The sequence below is a fragment of the Peromyscus maniculatus genome, chromosome 18 (genome assembly GCF_049852395.1).
Source record: "Peromyscus maniculatus bairdii isolate BWxNUB_F1_BW_parent chromosome 18, HU_Pman_BW_mat_3.1, whole genome shotgun sequence".
NCBI lineage: Eukaryota > Metazoa > Chordata > Mammalia > Rodentia > Cricetidae > Peromyscus > Peromyscus maniculatus.
In genome coordinates this window covers 47118046-47143281 of record NC_134869.1, presented here as the reverse complement: position 1 = coordinate 47143281, position 25236 = coordinate 47118046, and the positions used below count along the sequence as shown (strand labels likewise).

General features: G+C 40.1%; 1 protein-coding gene across 5 annotated transcripts in view; it reads left to right on the top strand.

The window, feature by feature from the left end:
* Tafa2 (TAFA chemokine like family member 2) overlaps positions 1–25236 on the top strand; it is a 453279-nt gene that overhangs the window by 211043 nt on the left and 217000 nt on the right. The gene's annotated exons all lie outside the window — the stretch shown is intronic.

The window sequence follows — 25236 nt, the reverse complement described above, 5'->3', positions numbered from 1 at the left end:
TGCTGAGTTCTATGTGCAGCTCAGGATTAGGCCAGGAGGCGTGTCCTGACAGCCCTACAGAAGGGGACCCGGTCAGGACAAGCCTCCTCCTGGCTGCATTCCATGGTGTCTGTTGGAAGTGCCAGTTCATCTATAGAAGAACACTAATTGAACACTAATTCATTGTGGTGATGATTTATAATCTTTGACTTATTTTATATGATTTAAGCCTTAGGGAAATTCATTGATTTTAATTTGCTTCAACAAACATTTGTCTCGAGTCTCCATTTAAGTTGGCAGTTTACAAGAATGGCAGATTTTCCTCCTGGGAGTTTAGAGTCTGCTCTGTGGTGGGGCAACATTTCTGTTTATAGCCACTCCCTTCCTTCTACTGAAAAGACCTTCTGTAAGATATTACATTATTATTTTATTTACCAGCTCTGCCAACTTATTTGACATGGAGGAAAACCTGAATAATTGAAGGGCTCTTAGGTCATAGCCTATTATTGGTTTAGACCTCATCATATTCTCGGAAGTACAGAACCCAGCAGGTCAACAACCATTGTTCAGGATGCAGATTTGTGTGGACTCCTATAATGTGAATTTACTTTGGACAGGGCAAAACACAAAGTATTCTGTGCAATAATGACATATACACCCAGAGAGAAGTATACTGGTACATTTGCTCAGTGATGAGCTGGTCAGGACCATTTCTCTCTTTGTCCTGGACCTTGATGGATTACTGGCTTGGAAAGCAGGCAGAGATGTATAGCTACAGTACTCATTCTAACAGAAACTAGAGAGCCTTCTGCTCACCCCCTTTGGCTTTTTAATTCAGCTAAGTGAAAAGAGGATGCTGCAAGGAAACACATTATGATTTATGAGTGTGGAGCCCGCTGCCCTAACAGGATTCTTAGGACTACTACAAGCAAGTTTGCTCTGAATTCTGAAAAGGAACAAGAGAGATGTTTCCTCTCCTGGCTTAGGATACTGAGTGCTTAAAATCCGAGAAAAAATACTGCTTTTAATTATTTTGTTTGTATTTGGAGGAGAGGTGTGTTACATGTGATAAGAAGAAATAATTTACATGTTTTTTTATTGCAAATAATTCTGTAAGATGTGGCCTCTTGAGGCTCATTGTCTTGACTAAGATATCCACTCGCAAATGATGGTGTTAGCCACGAAGATAGTGAGTCTCCCACATGGAAGATCCACTCCCTCTTCTCTGGTTCTCACTCTGTCAAAGTCTGTGTATATATCATATTCTATGCCATTATTAGAATTTTAATTGTTCTTGTTTTCAAACGCTTATACACATACTTTTCAGAATATCATTTATCTTTATTTGATAGAAATAATCAAAAAGGCAAGGTGAGTGATTTTTAGATCCAGTTATCATTAGGTGGGAGACCTTTTAAATTTAAAATTTCTAGAACTTCAGTCACTTGGCCGGGTGACTGGTTGATACTGACATTCTCCTTCAACTTTAAGAATATTTGATTTTTACAGTTAGCATCCAGACTGAGTGTCTTCATTACGGCTTTCTCACTCATGCATGTCAATGTACTTTCATCTTATTTCTCTCTCTTCCCAGTCACACTCCTTGTCCTCCTGACCCTCTTTCTGGTCCCCTTCCTTCTCCGCAATATCTCCCCTTCTGTTTACATGTCATGTGAATTCTGTTCCCCCTTTCCCTCCCTGAAGACCTCTTCTTCCTCCCTGTAGTGTGTGCTCCCCCCCCCTCTCTCTCTCTCACACACACACACACACACACACACACACACACACACACACACACACACGTTTAAATTCCACACATAAGAAGAGACATGTGATATTTATCTTGTTGAGTCTGGTTTCTTTTGGTTAATACTCTTTAAATAGGAAGCACACCAAACACGAAGCCAAAGATTGTGTGTCCCAGGGTCTCTAAGTGGCTGTTTACTTAGGCATCATTAGGGGAAGCTATGCCACATGGTGATGAAAGGGAGAGCCAGGGGCTCTGGGTATGAGAGTGAGTTGGGTGAGCAGGTTGAAGAACACAGAATGGTCCAGTATCTTGCTCACTAATGCATGCTTCATTCAAAGACTAAACGTAAGTAAAATGCATGCAGATCCATATTTCACATCTAAATATAGTAGTCAAAATAATTTTTATAGATAGTAACACAAGTTGTGACTCTCAAAAAAAGGATAGTCTCATTTGGCATTTGAGAAAAACATAATTCATTGGAAATAAGTATGACTGAATTCTTTATTTTCACTTCCAAGTAGTAATAAAAAGAAAGAGAAGTGTTCTTATAAAGTTTGGGAAAGCAGGACAACTCAAGAGGTGATTTGTTGTTTTTTCAAGTTTGTATTTCAGTCCTGCGTGCTAACTCTGTGTCCCCGAATAGGGGGAGATTGTTGTTCATAAATAGAAAGTAGGACTGTGACATCTAGTTTCCCAGAAATCATTTCAGCTGGCTCTAACCACTAAAAACCACATAGCATCCAGAACACTGCATAATAAATTCCCTCTTAACATACTATAACAAACCGTTATTGTTTTGTGTTCTTCAGAAGCTTAAGACTAGAAGTCTCCATGGCGTCAGGCTTCCCCTTTTGTCAGTACTAGGATGAAACACAGCGAGGGCAAAATCAGCTGTGCTGAAATTATTTGCAAAATGTTTCAATTCATCCTGGATTTGTCCATACTTAGGCCACATGACACAACTGAAAGCGATCCCAACATCCCTCCCAAGTGTCAAGTCTCTGTTTCTCAGAGCAGGGACAGGTCTGGCTGGCTGATTGATTGGTTTCTTTGGTGTCAGGCAGCATGACCTGTCAACAGGAATGAAGTGAGACTTTGAGAGAGTCAATTGCATGATCAGCTCGACTTCACATTCAAAGCAGCTTTCACTTCCTCCCGCTTTTGTGATTAGATTCTAGGATGGTGTTTAAAGCCTCAGTTCCTTGCCCTTTCCTTTAGTTTAGTCTAGGGGTCTGGTGTACCATACAAAGGAGGATGTTCATTCCATCCCGGTGTGTGTGTGTGTGTGTGTGTGTGTGTGTGTGTGTGTGTGTGTGTGTGTGTGTGTGTGTGTGTAGCAGCTTTGTTTCCTAACAGGCTCATTGGGAGAATACCATCACAGTTCTAATAAGGCTTGGTAGAAAAGGAAGATCGAGACTTCACAGGGTGAGCCACACAATCCCAGAAACGCCTCCAGGTGTCAGTGGCTGTACTCAGGACACTGTGCAAGTGGTTGTGTGTGTGTGTGTGTGTGTGTGTGTGTGTGTGTGCATGTGTGAATATATACATACTGATGAGATTATCACTGGGATACTTTACCGAAAGAGCAAAAACCACCCCATATGCAAAATATAATTGTAAGTGCCCTTAAAAATAATGCAATAATAAATAATAATAAATAAGATAAAAGACAATGTGGGGCTGGATAGATGGCCCAGCAGTTAAGACCATTTGTTATTCTTGCAGAAGACCAAGGTTCGGATCTCAGCACCCACATTGTGGCTTACAACCATCTGTAACTTCAGTTCCAGGCTATCCAAGGTCTTCTTCTGAGCTCTGTGGGCACCAGGCATGCATGTTGTATACACATGAATGCATACACACAGCCAAAATCCTCATACAAATAAGATAAATAAATCTAAAATAATATAAGTCTTTTGAAGAATCCTAATGGCTACTTCATCATGTGTAGCCTCTAATCTGAAGGGATCTCTTACAAAATCTACAAAGTCTTCCAAGATCCATGATGGAAAAGAACAACTTACTCAACTTTTGTAGTCAGTGTCTTCCCACAACTGTGGCTAAACCATCAAATATTATCCTCTGCAGACCGTTGTCCATGGGGGAGGTGGGGAAGAACATGTGTCAGGAGGTCTGAGCTCTGCTGCAAACTGTTTCCAGGAGCGTCGGCTCCATGTGGGTAGAGACAGAATTCTCTTGTTCTTTATTCCATCTTCAGCATCCATAGTAATCTAAATTAGATTGTTCCATAAATGTTTAACTATATTTTTTTTTGTACCAGGTAGCACTCTAGATGCCAAGGATAAAAGAATGCATAAAAGAGACAAAATTCTTCCATTGACAGTATCTATATTCTAGTGGGGAGAAAGATGTGATGAATGTTTTGAAGAATAATATGTCATAGTTAGAAGATAGGGTTGATGCACTCTCAATCTCTCTCTCTCTCTCTCTCTCTCTCTCTCTCTCTCTCTCTCTCTCTCTCTCTCTCTCTCTGTGTGTGTGTGTGTGTGTGTGTGTGTGTGTCCTCCCATAGGAGGCCCAGTCTTACATAGGGAGTAGGCTATGTGTTCTTGCTAACTTAACACATGAACAAGGCCTGAAAGAAGGTGAAAGAGTGAGTTGTGGGGATACAAGGGCTGGGGAGGGTTCAGGGTAGAGACTCTGGCATCCACAGTGCAGTCACAGAACAGCACAGTAACACGTATAAACAGATGAAGGTGAGTTATCCTGAAATCACAGAGGTATGAGCATCAGGACATGAGGATGTTAGCCTCCTCTGGTTAGTAGCACTTTTATGCTCATTTATGGCCTCTGAGAAGGACGGGCAGGGGATTTCTATTCTATTCATAACGTACAGGCTGCAGCTCAGTCTCTAGACTGGTGATTGATTAATAGCTGTAGGGTCCCAGACCCGGAGTTCTGCCCTTTCCAGTTCTTATTATTTGGTGATAACAGTGGCATCCTTCCTGGGCTAGAGTAGGCGGTGACCAAGATGGACACTTTTGCGTGTTCATAGCTGAGAAGGAGTCATTTTGCATCCCATAGGTAAGAGTGGGAAATTTATGGGAGATGTGGCTGATTATGAAGGAAATAAGAACGTTCCCTAGGAAATTCTAGAACTGTCTAACTTTTTAAAGATAATCTTCACAGTAATCTATTCCTTTTTGAAGTCTGAACCTTTTAAAATTGTCCTTTTAGCTCCTACTCAACCTAAATTTCATCCCAGCTGTTGATGCTTTCTGAAATAAACCTTTCTTCTTCTTTTTTTCTTTTAAAACTAAATTTGAGTAGAATTTGGATCCATGGGGGGTAGGACAGAGAGTTAAAGAGTCTTAAATATATGAAAAGCGCTGGGTGACGGTTTTTAAGAAAAACATCCACTCTCTGTCCTACTTGCTGGTGAGAGCAGTTGTTATGGAAAGTGAGCTGGCAGCATTTAATGTGTATGTTCCACAGCCCCTCACGTCAGGCCTGGGCACTCACTGCAGGAAACTCATAAAGGTGAAGGAGCATGTCTAATGATGATCTCTCATCCTCTTGTTCAGATGCTTATAGGGGGGTTCCTGGAGACCAGATGGTACCAAAATATCTGAAACAGGGCAGAGGAAGTATTTGCAGGATGTGCATGTTTAGCAAGACACACATCAAGGCCACAAACTAGACGTAAATAAAGTAGCGTGGATAGCCTTTAGGAATTCGGACAGATATTAAGAATCTGACCCAAAATTAAAAGAGCCAGTAGGAGAAAAATAGAAATAAGATGCACATGAAGGACTCTGCTGTGTAGCTAGAGTTTTCCTGCCTTGCCCACAGTCAGGACAAATCTCCATCACCCACCAGTCCCACAGCCACTCAGATCCGACCAAGTAAACACAGAGACTTATATTGCTTACAAACTGTATGGCCGTGGCAGGCTTCTTGCTAACTGTTCTTAGAGCTTAAATCAATCCATTTCCATAAATCTATACCTTGCCACGTGGCTCATGGCTTACCGGCATTTTCACATGCTTCTTGTCATGGTGACGGCTGGCAATGACTCCTTCTGCCTTCCTGTCCTTTCCTTTCTCCTCTCTGTTAGTCCCACCTATACTTCCTGCCTGGCCACTGGCCAATCAGTGTTTTATTTATTGACCAATCAGAGCATTTGACATATAGACTATCCCACTGCATTGCTGTTTATTTGTCTAAGTTGATTCATATATACCTAATGTTTTTAAAGAGGTGGGAATGTTTAAGGATATGGGACTTGAAATGTAGAGAGTGGATTTTTGGCCTGTGGGATAAAAGGAGATCAGAAACAAGCTGGACAGGAAGTGGAAGCAAGAGAGACATTTTAATGACGGAGTGTCGGGAAAAGAAGAATAAGATCTTTGCATTCAGGATTCAAAAGACAAGGAAAGCAAATATTCCCTTTGGGGCCCATTACACAGTGGCTCCAGGGGTGCCATCAGAGGGGAAGACATATCAAAAGAAGGCATTCTGAACAAGTCATGAGCATGGAGTAAATTTTGAAAGTCACTCATACTGGAAACTTTTTCTGAGTAATCAGTAGCAATGGTGTTTCTAGATAGTGTGGTATTTGAGTGTGCTCTCACAGGACACAGGACTATGAAGCTCCCCTCCAGGGTGTGGGATGGGGAATGGACACTGCAGGCTGGTAATTTTTGCTTTTGATTTCTTTGGGGACTTCATTCAGGAAGTCTGGTGGTTGTGTTGGTCTTCTCCCTTTGGGCATCTTTATTGTGGTGACAGAGGCAGCTTGGGGCAGACAGCCGCTGTGTGTTCTTGCTTTACGTCACCCATGTTCTTTCCCCTTGTGGTTGTTTTTATTTTGTTGTTTAAAAAATTTCCCTCTCATTTCCTCTCCTATTTTCAGTGTTTAGTCACTTCATCTTGACTTCCCATTTCTTTGTAAATTCTGACATTTTCTTCATTTCCGGTCCTTTGAGGGGCAGTGTATGAGTGAGTTGCAAGAACAGAGTAGGTCTCTGCTTTCAGTCTCTCGGAGATCTGGCTTTACACACTCACTTGATTTAAAGTGAAAGGAGTGGATAGTATGGTAGATACACCACTCCATCATTAAATGCTATTTCTTCCTCCTCTATCTGAGATAACCTGAAACCTGTGACCAATAAGAAGTCCTTTGGTGGCTGCCTTCCAAAGCTTTTGTTAAAAATCTCGGTCTTGTGCTTACCCAGGAAGGCTGTGATTCACATCACCGTACACCACTTCCACTTAGTTATTGCTTCCTCAAAGGATAATTACTATTTACCTAATTATGTAGTGAGTGCTATTCAGTGGTAGGGTAATTAAACAATGTACTGCACAATTACAAGGCAACTGTGGTATTTGGGGGAGTTTGAAGGGAATTCATTTGAACAGGAATTCATTGGCTAGCAAAACAGGATGACAGCAAGTTATCTGAAAGTAAGTGTCACATGCCATTTGGTTTCACATGACAGCCTTGCTTCCCATACCAGAGAAGCAAGTGCATTTTCCAATGACAATGGATTCCACATCCTTTCCTGGGTAGCACAGGGCTGTCTATGCTCTTGGTCTCTCCGATTGAGAGGTAGTTGCGAGCGTTTACTAGGATGTACTGACTGTCTCTGTGATTGCCTAATTTGAGAAGCAATGCAAATGTATGCCAGGATCAGCCAGGGTGAGCAAGCCTACCTAGTACTCATTTCTTACAGTTTCTCAGAGGCTGCTACATGGACTATGGACATCACAGGGCCTGGCAGGGCTTTGAAACGGGGAGAAGGTATTTGCCAAATTCCCATTTCTAGGCTCTCATCCCTCAGAGATTCAAGTTCAATAAGTCTAAATCGGTGCATTGGAATCTGCATTTTATCCAGATCTAGTCAGAGGCTCCTCAGGGGAATTCAAGGCATCTTCAATTTTGAGAGGCTATGAAAACAACGAAGAAATCCAGTCTTGGAGCTGGAAAGATGGATCAGTGGTTAAGAGCACTGGTTGCTCTTCCCAAGGACCTGAATTTTTTTTTAGAATCATGCATGAAAATTCACCCCAAATCCCAGAATACATTAACACTATAGAGTTAATAAAGGAAAACAGGACTTTAGTCTTCCCCTGTCATGATGGAAATGCCTTATTATAACTCAGATTTTTGAGAAAAGAATATTTTGCCTTTGGATTGGGTAACTAGTGCATTCTATGGGGGCTTGACCTAAAATTTAGAATTGAGAGCTACCTAGTGGCATCATTTGGTCAAGTGATTGATTCCATTCAGCTTTACTGAGCTGTGTCCGGCAAATATAAAACTGTGTATAGTTAAGGTAACACTGGAATGGTTTGATATTTGTACGCATTGTGAAATGATTTACAATCCAGTTAATGAAAAGACTTTTTCTTGTGCTGAGCGCACTTGCGATTTAACTGCTCAGCCTCTTTCAGAGGTAGAATACATTTTTATGAACTCTGCCCACCATGCTGCAAAAATCATGCTCCAGAACTTAAAATATAAAATCCGTACTTTTTAGTCATTGTTCCAGGGAGGCTGTGCACAGCTAGAATTGTACCTAACTCTGCATTTGGGGGGAGGTGTAGGTATGTGTGTACCATATTCATTCTGACATTACCAACAGTCCCCCAATATGGGAGAAACCCGAGTGTTCTTCGGTAGATGAAGAGGTACAGAAACATGGATAATATAAATTTGGGGGATTTATAATTATAATGGATATTAATAGATATTATTCAGCCTTTGAAAAAGGAAGCCCACCATTCTGATGACATGAGTGGTGTTAGAGGACAATGTAGGTAAAATAAATTAGACCCAGAAAGAAGACTACGTCAGGATCTCCTTATATGTGGGATCTAAAATATGCTAAGTGCATTTTAGAGCGGAAAGGTAGGGAGTGGAGTGACACAGGGAGACAAAAGTCCAAGGTGCGTGATCAGACCTACAGAGCATGAGTCAGTCTGTCTACTGCGTAGCGTGAACATTACAGTAAATAAACTCTGTTGTGTACTGGAGGTTTGTAGAATCATTTTCATATTCTCTAAACTCAAGAGGGGTAGCTGAACTGATAGAGTTCTTTGCCTAGACTATACCAACCGTCGCATCATGTAGTTGCACATCAAAACAGCATGTGATACACCTTGATTACATGTGACAAAAATAAAAATTGGCTGATTCATCTGACTTTGACCTAGGACTAACATTCATAAAAATCATCCCATAAATTATTTGCTATGTAGATTCTTGCCACTACTTTAGTCTTAAACATAAGCATGAATTGTCAGTGCATGCCTAGCTGCTGGCTTAGAGGAACTGATAATAACCGAGGCTTTTGATAGATCCTAGTTTGTGTAGTACATGGGTGTTCCACAAAATGAAACTGCATTGTTTAGCAATCTGAATACTAGTCTCCCTTCTCACCCATGATCCTCTGTGCTGTGGCGCTGTGGGATGTTCTCTATGTCAAATGTGTTGCTCTGATTGGTTAATAAATAAAACACTGATTGGCCAGTAGCCAGGCAGGAAGTATAGGCGGGACAAGCAAGAAAGAAAATTCTGGAAAGTGGAAGGCTGAGGCAGAGAGACACTGCCAGCCGCTGCCATGACAAGGGAGATGTAAGGTACCAGTAAGCCACGAGCCACGTGGCAAAATATAGATTAATAGAAGTGGGTTAATTTAAGATATAAGAAGTAGATAACAAGAAGCCAGCCATGGCCATACAGTTTGTAAGCAATATAAGTCTCTCTGTGTTTACTTAGTTGGGTCTGAGTGGCTGTGGAACTGGCGGGTGAGAGAGATTTGTCCTGACGGTGAGCCAGGCAGGACCAGAAAAACTCCAGCTACACTGTGGCCCCTGGAATTCATTGCTATGAGCCGAGTGGAACAAAAGATAGCTGTTCCTGAGTGCTACTGCATGCAACAGTGTGAATTTCACTTTTAATTTGTCTTCCCATCTGACAGTGTATCTAATTATACTTTAGAAAACCCATTTTAAATGGTAGTTAAAACTTCCATTGAAATATATTTACATAAAAATGAAGATTAAATAAACACTTAAAAGTTATCTCATGGAGCCGTCTTAATTCTCCCCTCCATTCTGCGGCATTTAAAGCATGATATATATTTTGTTTATACTGGGATAATTTTCGGCAGGAGCCGAGTAGCCGGAAGCAACTGATCAGAATGGGAGGGAGAGGGAAGAAGCGATCCCTTCTTACTCTGAAATTGTCCAGCCCCTTAGTATATGCATTTGAATCGTTGGCAACTGTTTTCTACCAATAAAAGTCTTTCTTTTAAATGTTTCTTAAGTTTACACAATTGCTAAAAGTAGTGGTGGCGTAGAAGCATATTTCATCATTTGTATCGAGATGGAGAGACTCGATTATACATCTTTAAATGACAATAGATTATACTTCTCTCCCCTTTGTCTTTGCTCCCTTCGGTCTCCTTCCCCAATTTTCAGCATTGTAGTTAACATAATAACTGCTCTACTTAGAGCATTATTCTTTTCATGTGACACAATGCATATTCTTCTTCTCTTTTGGAGAATTTTAACAAGATTTTTTTACTCTATCAGTGGAATTCTTTGCCCAGACCTCTAACAGTTTTAATTAGTATTACAAACCTTCCTCTAGTTTAAAGTATTGGTTCTCAAACTTGGCAGTACATTTGGAGTCTTCAAGAAAATTAGTGACTGGCTCCCAGCCTCCCCTATGTTAGTAATTTAATCTTCTTGGTGTATGGCTGGGCCCTGGGGGTTTGCAGCCTTCCTTCTGGGATTCTTACTTGCAGCAAGGCTTGCTTCCAGGGACTCAAGAGTTTCCTTTAGGGGCTCTGCATTAACACTGTGGCTTTCAACCTGTCTGCTCAATGGACTCATTTTGGGAGCTTAAAAGAATGATGAGGTCTCCCAGGAAGATGTAATTTGATTACTTCTGGATGGTGGTTTAGGATTAGGAATTTCCAAAAGATTCCATGTAATCCTAATGTGAAGAAAAGTTTGGGAACCACTAATAGTTAACCTATAATTTTAGAAAACACCATGGGATAAATCTAACTAAGGAGGCAAAAGACATTTCTATTAATAAGTTTGACATTGAAGAAAGAAATTGAAGCTACCAGAAAATGGAAAGATCTCCCGTTTTTTGTGGATTAGCATAATTGATATTGTAAAATTGGTTATATTACTAAAAGTCTCTACATAGTCAATGCAGTTTCATCAAAATCCAATGACATGCTTTACCAACTGGAAAGGATTCCTGAAATTCATATTGTATTGCAAAAGTAAGTAGCCAGAATTTTCTAAGAAGGAAGTAAATGCTGGAGGCATCACAATATCTCATCTAAAAGTATATCAGAGCGCTGTTGTTACAAAAACATCACAGTGCTAGCTGGCACAAAGACCAATGGCATATAGAGTAGAGGACTCCCAGACAACCCACAGAGCTACAGCCAGCCAAGTTTTGACTAAGCTGTCAACAGCATTCACTGGAAGACAGAAGCTCTCCTACAGATGGTGGTGGAAAAACTGGATATCAACATGTAGAAGAATAAAACTAGATCCAGATTTCTTGCTCTTCACAAAACTCAATGCAAAATGAATTAAAGACTCTAAGGTGGGCCAGGTGTGGGGACACATGCCTTTAATCCCAGCACTCAAGGAGACAGAGGCACTCAAGTCTTTGAGTTCAAGACCAGCCTGGTCTACATACCAAGTTCAAGACTAGCCAAGGCTACATAATGAGATCTTGTCCCAACAAACAAACAAACAAACAAATGAACACACAAAGAAAACTCTAAGGTAAGGCTTTGAAACTTCTAGAAGAAAACAGTACAAGGTAGGTTAAGATACAGACATTGTCAAGGATTTTCTGAAAAGGACACCAGTTGTAAAATATTCTTAAGGGGTTACATGACATTTAAATGCAGAACATCAAAAAAACAACCACCAGTGTGAAGAGGCAGCCTACTGTGTGGGAAAAGATTTTGCTGACTATATACCAGATAAGGGACTAATATCTACAGAATATAAAGGACTGCAAAAATTGAACACCGATGACATAAAGCCATCCAATCAAATGAGCTAATAGATGGAATAAACAACCGTCAAAGAAAGAACTATGAATGGATAATAAATATTAGAAAAAGTGTTAACCATCCTTAGCCATCAGGGAAATGTGAATTAAAACTACTTTGGGTTCCATCTCATCCTAACCAGAATGGTTATACAGCCGGTGGGCTGTGTGTAAAGAGGAGCCCTTACACAGAGCTGGTAGGAATGCTAGCTATGAGGCCACTATGGAAGTCGATGTCGCAGTTCCTCCAACCAAGGCAAACAGAACTGCCGTGCTACCAGCAAGATTCTAAATGGGCATGCAACAGAGACAGATAATTGTACAACCATGTTTATTTCTGCACTTTTCAAACAGTTAAGAAATAGAACCGGCCTAGGTGTCCATTGGCAGATAAATGGAGGAAAAAAGTGATACATATAAACAATGAAATTTTCTTCAGGCATAAAGAGAAAACAAAATCATGACACTTACAGGAAAATGAATACAACTAGTGTGTTCGTGTTACTATTGCTGTGATGAAACACCATAACCAAACAAGCTAGGGAGGAGAGGGTTTATTTGGCTTATACTTCCACATCACTGTTCATCACGGAAGGAAGTCAGGACAGGAACTTAAACAGGGCAGGAACCTGGAGGCAGGAGCTGATGCAGAGGCCATGGAGGGGTGCTGTTTACTGGCTTGCTTCCCCTGCTTGCTCAGCCTGCTTTCTTATAGAACCCAGACCCCCTGTCTAGGGGTAGCCCCACCCCCAAGCTAATCATTTTATGATCCATATATACATATATATATGTATATATGTATATAACATTTTAAAAAGTTTGTGTGTGTGTGTGTGTGTGTGTGTGTGTGTGTGTGTATACATGCAGATGCACCACGGTGTGCATGGAGGTAAGAGGACAACTTGTGAAAACTGATTTGTTCTTTCTTCAGCTACATGGGGCTCAGGAATTGAACTCTGGTTGTCAGCCTTGGTGACAAGCCCCTTTACCTGCTGAGCCATCTTGCCAGGTCCACATTCTAGTACCAACATTTGAATAGGTTATTTGGTTAGCTGGGGAAAAAAAATCATTTCTAAAGCATGAGTTACTCAAGTTGGGTTATTAGTTTTTTTGGGAAGAAAGATTCTGTGTTTCCTAATCACAAATCTGAACTATTTGGCCGAATTGAGCCCAATTTAGTGATGTCCCCCAACCCTTACATCCTCCCTCGCACTGAATGGCTTATCCTGTTGCCTGTCTGCCTCTGTAGCTCATGCTCTTTGTCCGTAATCTTCAGTCTCCAGGACCTCTTTGTTCTTAGGTACAAATCACTAGTGCTTTTTGACAAGCTGTTACTCTGTTCTTCCATTTCAGTCCCCCACCCCCTCGTTGTCACAGATCAGCAGAGTTTGTCGAGGAGAATGGATAAGGCAGACTCCTCTGAATTCCCAGTGAGGACTTGGGGTTCACATTTGTGCTTAAGAGTGGTCTTTATCAGCTGGGGGCATCTCTTAACTAACTCCCCTCTTCCTTATTTCTCTATCCCTGTAGGGTAGGTAATGCTGGAGCCTTGGTCAGGACACGTGGCTCAGTACTGGATGTAACTTCTGTACCTGTGTTAAGTGCTCCTGCTAGGAGAGCAATGAGTCTGAGCAGATTTGATTAGTGAGAGGCTTATCATTTTTCTGTCTGCCTGTCATTCAAGAGCCATGCTAACAGTTCCAAGTTTTAAAAAATTGTTCATTGATTTCTCTTTCTTCATGTGAGGCTCCATGAGTATTCTGTATCGGTCCCCACTGTTATCTTGACTTCGACTCACTCCTAATTTAGTCTGGCTCTGTGCACTGTCCCTTCTTTTTGTTACATTTCCACTTTTAATTTCACTAATGTTGTCTGTCTCATTAATCAAGTGTCAGTTGTTAGACATTGGGATTTATTTTTTGCTCTATGAAATTCCTAGAGTGAAATTTAGATATACCCAGAAACACATTTTTTTTGGGGTGGGGCACTGTTGGGATTTTTTTTCTAAATGCATCATGAACCTCTGAGGGTCACTTTCCATCTCTGTTTTGTTTGGATTTTTTCTTCTCAGTTCCCAAGGTGACCTTTGTGGGCAGGGTGTTCCTGATGACACCAACCTGATGATGGATTTTTCCTTTTCAGCTCGTTTCCAAGTGACACCTTTTTCCTGGCCTTTAGTGCATGTTGATTTTAGTCAATTACAGAAGAAATACTTCTTTGGTGATGTCATTTTCTTACATAAGATTTTAGTTTGTGTTTACTAAGTAGAGCCCTTTTGATTTTTGGCTTGGTCTGACATGTAATTCATAATAGTGTAACTTCTGATTAAAAAATTATTTTGGCCAAATGGATGCCCCAATGAGTTTTTCTATTTGTGTATTTAAATCTTGTTTACCCCTTAAAGCTGATTCTTCTCTTATGACATTTAACAAATTTATTATTCTTTTCTTTTATGGTCTTTATTCCTAACAAACCCAATATTAGAAGAACAAAACTTAACTTAATTAAGAAAAATTGATCTTTCTGTAAATTTACAGCTGTTAACATATTTTAGAACTATTCATAGCCAGTTCTGTTTTTTTATATATCTTTGTGATTAATATCATCAACAGTGATTTGATGATGTCTGCCAACAGTCACCATTTTCAACTGGATAACTGAATTACTTTTACTTCTTATCAACACAGTTAATAAATAATGTATATTATGAAATCATATAAAACGCGGAGTCCGAAGCACAGGCCTACTGTGCTATAATGTGTACAGAGGTTATCGTGACAGGTCAAAGAAAACACTATTCAGATGAGAGAATAGCGGTGAGGAGGAGAGAACATAGACGGTTTTCACGGAACGTTGTTAGCGGGATTATAGATGATATACGAAGATAAAACAGTATGACAGGAAGCTCATGAACAGGAACAAAAATTGTGTATGGAAGGAGAAATAAAAGTACGATGGCCTAGATGAAGTTATTTAGTTTTTATTTCTTAAGTATCTCACCATCTTTCCTGTCGTATGGTGGAATAGCTGATGTGACGCAGTGACAGAGAAGGGATGTGTTTCTAAAATGTTTTGCTGTTATAGTGTGGTGTAGTGATGTTGCTAAATGATTAATAATCTAGCAAACTAACAAGAGACCTCATTAAGTTAAGGGCTGTCACCAGGCCAGGGCCAAGGTTACAGAAGCGTGGGCTCTAGGCTGTTTGTGGCCTGTTTGTAGGGTCCGTTGCTTGTGTCTATTATGTGTGAGATAACGATAATCTTCCTTATTGGAGCGTGGAGGGCAATGGTGACTCGACCATCTTGTCTGTTTCTTCCTGCCATGCACAGGGCAGGAATGTCATGAATCCTGATTGCAAGTGCTCATCGGTTTGCTCTCTTCTGGTGTGCGTTCACTCACTCCTCTGTCACTACTCTTAATTGATTTTCAAGTTCTGAACTGAAATGTTTGGTATTCCCAAGGAAGATGCTTCTAGGAACACTGTTTTGAATGGTTCACAGAACTGGTTCAACCTTCTCTTCAATTTCCTGCACTTCACGTTATTATAGGCGGAAGGAACAGTGTCAGGCTGCCAGGGCTTTTTTTGATGGACTGCATGTGGTGTACCGAATGACTTCAATCAAACTGATAGAGTGAATGATAGGAGTCTAGCTTGTCCTTAGAATCAAGCAATTTCGCCTGGAATGTTATGAATGGCCGAGATTTTCTTACCCTTTACATTTCAAATCTTGCATTTAGCGGCTTTGTTTGTTTGCTTGAGGATCTCTCGGCATTGGGATGTCTGTCCCCAGAATGTGCCACTCATAAATAAGTCAAGGCCTTCTGCTCTTCTCTGAGCCCACTAGGTGTAGCACTTATATTTAGCAGGTAATTAATTAGTGCTTCTTGATTGAATTAACTATTGCCTAGTTGCAGAAAAGCACAAATGTTGCTCTGAACACTTAACACATAGAAAAAATACTCCCAAATATCACCATGTCTCTGAAGCCTGGCCCATGAGAAAAAAGAAATCGTCATCCCACGTAATACAACCCCACGGTCCTTAATGTTTTTAATTTAGGGTAATTTTGAAATTTGCTTCTAATGCATGCATTTGACACAAGGTCACCTTGAGTATTAGTCTTCCTCATGTAATTGTGCATATGTTAACTTTTACGTATACGGCAGAAGGTACACATAAACACATATGCATGCACACACACATATTTGAAAGCCATTGTTTTGTTAACTAGCGAAACTAAGGAATTTCATATTCAGTCTTGAAATCTCTGATTTTACTCCTATAGCTGTATAAGTGTGCAGTGTAAGGAAGCAGAGAGATAGAGGTTGTGTTAGCAAAGCCGGAAGTGAGAGAAAACGGGCTCCCTGCCCAGTGCCCTTGAGATGGGGTTACATCATAGGAGGTGCACTGGGCGTGGCTCTTTTTCACTTTAATTCCATGAATATTTATGGGACCTTCTTGTATGCTCAGCCACAGAATGGATACAGCAAATGATTTAGAGGATGTTTAATCCCATCTCAAATCCATAAGGATTAAAAACAAAGCCCTGAAATACTAGAAAATAACAAGTATTGGTGGGATGAGCAGCATGTGAAACTCTGTGATCTTCTAACTGCAGGAGGGACTGTAAAACAGTATACCCACTGTAGACATGGTCTGGTCACTCCTCAGAATATCCAGGACATGGTTACCATTTGTCCATCAATTCCAAGCAGAGTCTTGAAGAGTTACTGTTACAACTCATGGTAATGGGTACCCATTCACAAGAGCCAAAAGGTGGAAGTGATCTAGTTTTATAGAAACTGGGAGACTAGGAAGGCAAGAAGATGTGCATGTACTTCTTTACCTGGTAAATAAGATGTAAAAGAACTTTGTCACTGATGTTAAATTAATTAGCAAATTATGGCCATAGGCACAAGAGTGGCACAAATGTTTTGGAGCTAATTAGTGGCTTTGTGATTGGATTGAAGGCTGGATTCCTAAGAGCAAAGTCATTGGTGGTACTGTAAACCCTGCCAAGAACCTATGGCTGAGGAGATCATAGGTTTTATATCAAGTCATATGAGAAAAATGACTACTTTTCTAAGCAGACATAGTGTTGAACCACCTTCTAAATACTTACTTTATACCCATAGCTTAGTGCATCTCTCAACCCTCATCAGAGAAGCTACTTATTATAGTAGGCAGTGGTTAATCCAGAGACAGACAACTGGTCAATCTGAAGTGAATAGAAGACCATGGAGTGCTCAACTGGATATATCATCCCCACCCGAAAAGGCTCAGGGACCATCATGGAAGATGGGGTAAAAAGGTTGATTGTGAAAACCTGATGTTATGGAGGTGAAATAGTGTCCTCTGGAGATAAAATGGGGCCATTGTGCTCATAAACTAACAGCAGCTGTGGTTACCTGCATTAGAGCTGTTCAAGAATCTGCCAGTCAACATTCTGGCATGGATAAGAGAGAGTCTCACAAGGTCATATCTCCAGGTGAAGGGTTATCCGCAATTGACAGCTGCCAGGGGAGAGAAAAATCGTATTTTTCTCAGGGGTGAGACTCCTGATAGGCTTCCAATGCTCTGGTGAATGACCCCATGCCTATGCACATACAGGCACCATTAATTTGACTCCCTGGGGTCTGGAAGAGGAGGGCATGACTTTGAAAGGTGGCATGGAAAGGGGAAGTTGGAGATGGGTATTATCAAAATATATTCTATACATGTACAAAAATCCTCCAAGAGTAAATAAAAGTATCATTTATTTATTTTAAAAGCCTCCATAGAAAATAAGACATTATTTCAAATCACAATTTTGTAGATAACAAAATAAGAATCTAACTTTACACTGGAAACCATATAATTTCAACCACAAAATTGACCACAGTTTTAAATAACATTACAATTTGGAGATACAGTATATATTGAAATAGAAATTATAGACCTAAGGTGATGACAAATACAAGTTGAATAACCAAGGACTCTATTTTCTCTGTTTTTATCAGATTATACATGCTCATGAGATGCTGTTAATATTTAGTTTACAGTGGAGCAAGGAAGGTGTGAAACCAAAAAAATGTGTGTGTGTGTGTGTGTGTGTGTGTGTGTGTGTGTGTGTGTGTGTAATGTGACCAAGTTACTTAGAAAAATAAGCATGACGGTAATGGAAAAAAAGACTGTAGAAAGGCAGTATGACTGATTAAATTACAGATTTGATTAAACATCCAAACAAAACCATGTTTTTCATTTGGAGGAAGAGACTCATGTTAAGACAGCTAACAAAATAAATGAACGAAGTGAGGAACCAGAGGACCACACTACTTCTGTAAAAATGAATATATGAAGTCAGAAACCAGAGGACCACATTACTTCTGTAAAAATGAATGAATGAAGTGAGGAACCAGAGGACCACACTACTTCTGTAAAAATGAATATATGAAGTGAGAAACCAGAGGACCACACTACTTCTGTAAAAATGAATATATGAAGTGAGAAACCAGAGGACCACACTACTTCTGTAAAAATGAATGAATGAAGTGAGGATTGAGTTGGTCTAAACCTCTTCTAGGCAGCTGGTCTGGTCTTAGAGTCTTCTTTTCAACGTGGCCTGTCCGAGAGTCTTTGTAGCTCGGCTTATCTGAGAGTGAGTCTCAGCAATCTTTCTAGCTTACTCTGGCAGGGAGGGGCCTAGTGAATCTGGTCAGTTTCAGGGACTTCCTGGAGCTATTTTGAGTTGTTCATCTTCCTGCTTAAGGAGCTTCCCAGCAGGATGGAATGTTTCAACCTCTAGGAAACTTTTATACAACAGTCAAGGATGTATTACATGAACAAAAAAATGGTTTTTATTTTAGCAAAAGTGCATATAAACTCTACGATTATAATAGTGACAGCATGATTAAATGTTCAAGAGTAAATTTTTATAGCAGAATAGAAGAGAACATAAAGAAAACAATAACATTTAATTAAACCATAAAGCATAATTTGAATAAAAGGATTGGCATACCTATAGGACAGGCAATATTGATTATCAACTTGACAAGATCTAGAATCACCCAGAAGACTGAGCACTGGGTGTGTGTGTGAGGAAGTTTCTAGATTGTTTTAGTTGTGTTGGAGAAGATGCTTTATGTAGGCAGCAGGGTTCCATGGTGTGGTATTTTGAATGTAATTGGCCCCCATAAGCTCATAGGGAGTGGCACTATTAGGAGGTGTGGCCTTGCTAAAATAGGTGTGGCCTTGTTGGATGAAGTGTGTCACTGTGGGAGTGGGCTTTGAGGTTTCCTACACTCAAGCTAAGATGAGTTCAGTTCACTTCCTATTGCCTGTGGATCAAGATGTAGAATTCTCAGCTCCTTCTCCAGCACCATGTCTGCTGCATGCCACCATGCATCATCATGATGATAATGGACTGAATCTCTGACCCTGTAAGCCAACCACAGTGAAATGTTTTCCTTTATAAGAGTTGCTGTTTTCATGGTGTCTCTTCATAGCAATTGAAACCCTAACTAATACACATGGGCTTGGGTTTTATACTGAGTAAAAAAAGAAATCAGCAGGACTTAACACCACCATCACCTTCTAAACAGGGTTCCAGTAGCTCAGGAAATAATAGTAAGCATTAGCTAATGGGCTGCATGGAGTCAATAGTTATCACATAGCAAAAGCAACACCCATAAAGTTAGGAGATAGCCTGTGGGTGGGAGAAAAACCTTCCCCAAATACACTTTTTACAGAGTATTTGTATCTCTAAAGATATAAAAAGACACACACACACACACACACACACACACACACACACACACACCAGTGACCTCTCCCAACCTTCCGAAATAACCCAATAGCCAAATGAGCGTTTGGCTAGAACAGACACTTTTCCAACACAGAAATGAAAATGGTCAGTAAATACAAGGGAAAAAGTTCAGTATCTACAGCCACCAGGGAAATGCAGGTCAAAAGTCCATTGAGATTCCACCTTTTGAATGGTGTGTCATCCCGAAAATAACAAATGAAACAATCACAAAATAAACAACTACTGTTATCCAGGGAGCAGGGAAAAGGGAACCTTTGCACACTATTGGTTAGGAATGTGTATTAGTCTCACCACTACTAAAATCACTATGGAGATTTCTCAAAAATTGAAAGTAGATTTTCCATATGATCCAGTGGTTCCATTCCTGGGTGGGAACTGGGAAGAACTGATGTTGGTGTACTACTGTACCAGCATGCTTCTGTTCCTCAGTGTACTGCTCAGGATTAATGGATGAGTGACCACAGAAAATGGGGTGTGAATACACAGTGGACTTTTTTTTCCCCCCAGGTGATTCTGGATTCTTCTCTGTGGTCTCTTGTTTAAGGAAGCATTGCACAAATGCATAAAGAAAGATGTATGTTAATTTTTCATAATTATCTCTTGAGACTTAACTTCCTATTCAAGTATTTGCCTTGAATACTCTATTAAAGAGGGGCATGTATAGGGCAACATTTCTTTTTCTGTAATCTGTAGGAGGATGGCTTAGTTTTTTCCCCTGACCAACAAGAAGCGTGGAGGCAGCAGCCTAGGGTTACACCAGTAGTTCTTTGTTTCACCATTCTGCCTGGCCTCCGTCCTGTCTCCTTTAGCACAGGGCCTTTAACCCCAGGGGTCGTGACAGTGGTGCATTTCATGAAGGAGAGAAGCGAGGGAAAGAGACAGTGCCGATATTACAAAGTGAAAATCGCTCCTGCTGAATTTCCCCCAGTACGTTGTTTTTCAGAACGTAAAAGGGGACTGTGTAATGCATAGCACACAAGTCCCAGGGAAGTTCAGACCTGCCGCTGAGTAACTGGCCAGAAAAGATTTGGTTGACATCCTCTGCTTCAGTCAACCAGGCTTTGCTTTGGCTCTGCCCTACTTTTGGCCAGCTGAGACAATCTTGGTAAGGAATTCTACTAAGTCAGTCATATGATCATCCTTGAGATCTGATCCCATTCTTCACCCCCACCTCTTATACAGAAGTCTTGGCCTGATTTTACTAATAATCCTGTCAGGTCAGTTTACTGAGCGCTCCCTTCCTCTCAGTGCTTTTCTCTTTATTGACCCCTCACACTCTTGCTTGGCTATGAATCCCCTGCTGCCTTCTCAGTATTGAATTGGACATTTCTATCATATTGCTATAGTTGTGAATAAATTCTTCTCTGCTATGTTGACAAGTATGTGTAAAGATTCATTTTTCGTCAACAATGGCCACAATGAGCAGCGTTGGATTTCTACTAGCTTTGAAGGAAAAATGAATGAGCAATGGGAAAGCAAGTTAATAATTGTGATACCAAAGACCTCCTCATACTAAAAAGTAAGCATTCTGTTTGAGGAGCTGATGCTGATGTGGAAAATGAATCTTTGCAGTTCAGAACCCACTTCAACTTCTATCCCTCTCCATCTATCTGGTGACTATGGGGACTGATCTCTCTGGGGACTCAGTAAAAGGAGACTTGTGAAGTCCTTTACCTTTGTGTCTGTAGGAGCGCTGTGAGGCTGTCATTAGCTGGTGGTTATAAAGTGTTTTGAAAAAAGGTTGCTACCAGTCCATGATGCTTCTTTGGATCATGTGAGGGTAGTTTCACCAAGTCTGGGCACCTGGCAAGTAATTAAAGGGGAATGTGCTGGAAATGCTGCTCTGTGACTCCCGTCGGCATTCATTGTGGGGTTGACACATCCGGGAGGGAAGAAGAAATCTCCCTCTGCTCTAAAATGGTTCTTAAAAATTCCTTTTCTTATCTTTTAAAACCACATTCACCATCTGCCTAGAAAGGGATTCAGATAGCTGCCTGTGAACTTCATAATTAAACGTGCTAATACAGTCTCAGGAGAAAATGATTGTCACACCTGTTTTTTCTAAAAAAGAAAAAAAAAGAACAACAAACGAAACAAAGTAATACCACCACCTTCAAATTCAAAAGCAAAATGAGCAACCCGTCTGCTTTTTATGTAAAGAAAACTCCAGATTCTTCAGAAAATGCAACACGAGTTCAGGCATGCTTTCAGATGTCTTTAGACGTAGTAAACATCACTAAAACAAAACCCCCTTTAACTTAATTATAAGGCAAAGACTCATTAAACCAATGTAACTGGGTATGTATCCTCCCACCTCTATGAATTCCTTCTTTAAATTTCACATTAAATAACAGAATACATTTACCATCCATACCTTATTTTTTTCTCTAGTAGTATGCGGAATTTAAGGCTCCCAATTTCTAGCACATTATTTTTGACAGACTGCAGGATGTGTAGACAATCATCTACTATAAATTTTCTATGTATTTCAAAAAACTATAATATGTACTGACCATTGTTTATTATGTCAAGAACCTCAATATTTTTCAGGAAAGGGTTTATTGTTTAATATATGATACATCATTTTAAAGACTTATTAACTTAATAAAGACTTATGGTGAATAAATCTTTTCTTTGGTGTAATGATTTTGTGTAGGTCAGAGAAGATCAAAACAGGGCTTGTTGTGGTGGTAGATGTGGGTTACAGAAGTCAAAATACTGTAGGGTTTACAATAAGCGGAGATGCTTTTTGCCTGCTTTAGCTTCAAGTAATAAATAAAATTGCTTGGAATTGCTCATGCATATGATTTTATCTTTTTGTATTAAATTAATATTCTGCTTAATGATGTAATAAGTGATAGACACAAGTAGAATCAAGTATCACATGATAAAACTCCATAAAGGAGCTGATTATAATGCTGTGTCTGTTCTATGCATTGAAGTCATATTGTCTTGTCGGTTGGGGTGTGCAAGATACCAAGGAGTGTGTTGTTAAGCAGTGCTAGGACCTTAGCAACACAACTGACAGGAAATGCTGGAGAAGATGAGGGGGAAAGGGAACTCACACTGTTGGTGAGATTGCAAACTTTGGAAATCTGTGTGGAGAACTCCCCCTAAAACTAGGCATAAACCATATGACCTAGCTGTATCATTCTTTAGCATATGCCCAAAGGACTTGACATCCTACTGTGCAGATGCTTGCTCAGACTTTTTCATTGCATCTCTATTCACAATAGCCAGGAAATGGAAGCAACCTATATGACCTTTAATTGATGAATGAATAATAAAAATATAATACACATCCACTATGGGATGCTATTTAGTTGTAAAGAAAAAAAATAAAAGAATGAAAATTTCAGGTGAATGAGTAGAAGTAGAAAAGATCATATGGAGTCAGCTAGCCCAGATCCAGAAAGACAAACATTAAATGTTCCCGTCCATCTGTGGTTCTTAGCTCCAAGTTTCAGATATGAGTATATAACCTGGAGTAACTTCAGAAACTAGGGACCTTGGGAGGGTGCAGTAGAGAGGAGGTAGAGCAGGTTCCAGAGAATAATAGCGGGTTACAAAAGTCTGCTTTTGAATGGTTAGTAATGGTTGTCCAAACGATTCCCCAAACACAAGTCATTGTTCTTGCCCCTGACGACCTCCTGGAGGTTGAAGGTAGGTCCCTGCTGCTGAAGCCACTATGCACTTCAGACACAGGAACCAAAGGATCCATGTTGCTTCCAGAAGACAAGATTTCGTGGTACCAGAAGCTTCCAAAGGAGGGAAGCAACCAGTAGCCCTACCCAGCTATGACACCTATGAAGTAAAACAACTATCAGCATGGCACATTAGCCCTAAGGGCACAATGGTGACAAGCAGACCTTGGCAGTAATTAAGAGCTCTCACGTTTGACATAATGGCCACTCAACAAGAGGGAAAGCATGCCTGGTACGGGAAACCTCGCCAAATACATGCAGCCAGTGAAGTCATGAATCTTGGAGGAGAGCTTACAACTACCACTTTATCAAACTAGAAGAATTCTTAACTTTATTATAAATATTTACCCTTATTCTCACAGATAAGCTTCACCTCTCATCAAAGAAATGCCTCCCTCCAACAGGCAGAGATTACTACACAAAAGGACAACTGATCAAAAATGCAGAGGACAAGTGACCATGTGGTACCCAGCACTGGCTGATACATCTACAACCAACCCCTAGACCCAAGTTTCAAGGATCATAGCCTAAGAGGGGATGGAAAGATTGTAAGAGCCAAAGGAATGGGATGTTTGCTCTGAGCCGGTGTCTCCTAGGAATGTCAGACGCTACACCCATGGGTTCTTAGCAACATGGCTGCCTAGACAAGCTGTGAACAAGGATGACATCACTAGTCATGCTAGAATGGAAGGGGGAGAGCTCATGAGGCCTCAACTCTAGACAAAAATACCCAAAACAAACCAAAGCAAAAAAGGAAAAAAAAAAAAAAGCAAAATTACAGTCAACTAAGGAATTCTAGGGATGAGAGAAATAATCTTCTTTAGGGGAGAGTCCCCCCATATTGGTTATGTAATACTAGTAGGTCAACCCTGAAATCATTTATATAAAGTAACGTTATATGGACAGAGTAGGTTGACATATACTTAGGGGTAATATGTAACAACAATTAAACAAGTAAAGACCATGAATTTGACAAAGATCAAGGGGGTAGTGTGCATGGAAAGGATTGGAAGGAGAAAATGATGTCATTTTAATTTCAAAATTAAAAAACACTAGTTTCTTTATACAAATGAAAAATATTGATTGAGAATGATCCAACCCACACTATAAATGAGCTGATCTTTGTTTACTAAGCAATTAATGCAAGTTTAAATGTATATATCACAAACCCCAAATGCTACACAATAATACTTCATTTTCCTCAAAATAAAAAGAAAAAAAATATTTTCCCTCAAGTGCTGTGGAATAATACTTCTGTACACTATGTGAATATATGTCACCACGATTGGTATAATAAACAAGCTGACTGGCCAATAGCTGAACAGAATAAAGCTAGGTGAGAAAGCCAAACTGAAAATGATGGGATGAGGAAGTGTGGAGTTAGAGGAGTTGCCAGCCAGATGAAGAGGGAATTGGACACACAAAATGGGATAGAAGTAAAAGTCATGAGCCTTGGGGCAGCATATAGATGAATAGAAATGGATTAAGTTGTAAGAGCTAGATAGTAACAAGCCTGTGCTATTGGCCGAGCATTTATAATTTATATTAAGTCTCTGAGTCAGTTATTTGGGAAGTGGCTGCTGGTTATTTGGGAGCAGGCAGTCAGGACAGGAAAACTCTGCCTACACTAACATCTTGAGTGGATCTAAAGGTTGCAGTTCATTTAAATGCGTATTTTAACTTGAACATTTTTTAAAGTTTATATCTAAATTCTTATTTCTAAATAAATCAAGGTAATGGTAGGATTTAAAGAAAGTATATCTTGCTTTAAAGTGCCTTTTAGAGAAAATGCTCATATTAGGTACTGATTTGTTTTCAATAAAAAAGTCTTTTTCTGAGCCCGATTCTTGCCGCATTTCTGACTTTGTGGCAATTGGACACATGTGACTCTCTTTGGGTCTGTTTATCCAATCACATCATGATACTTTGGGGAT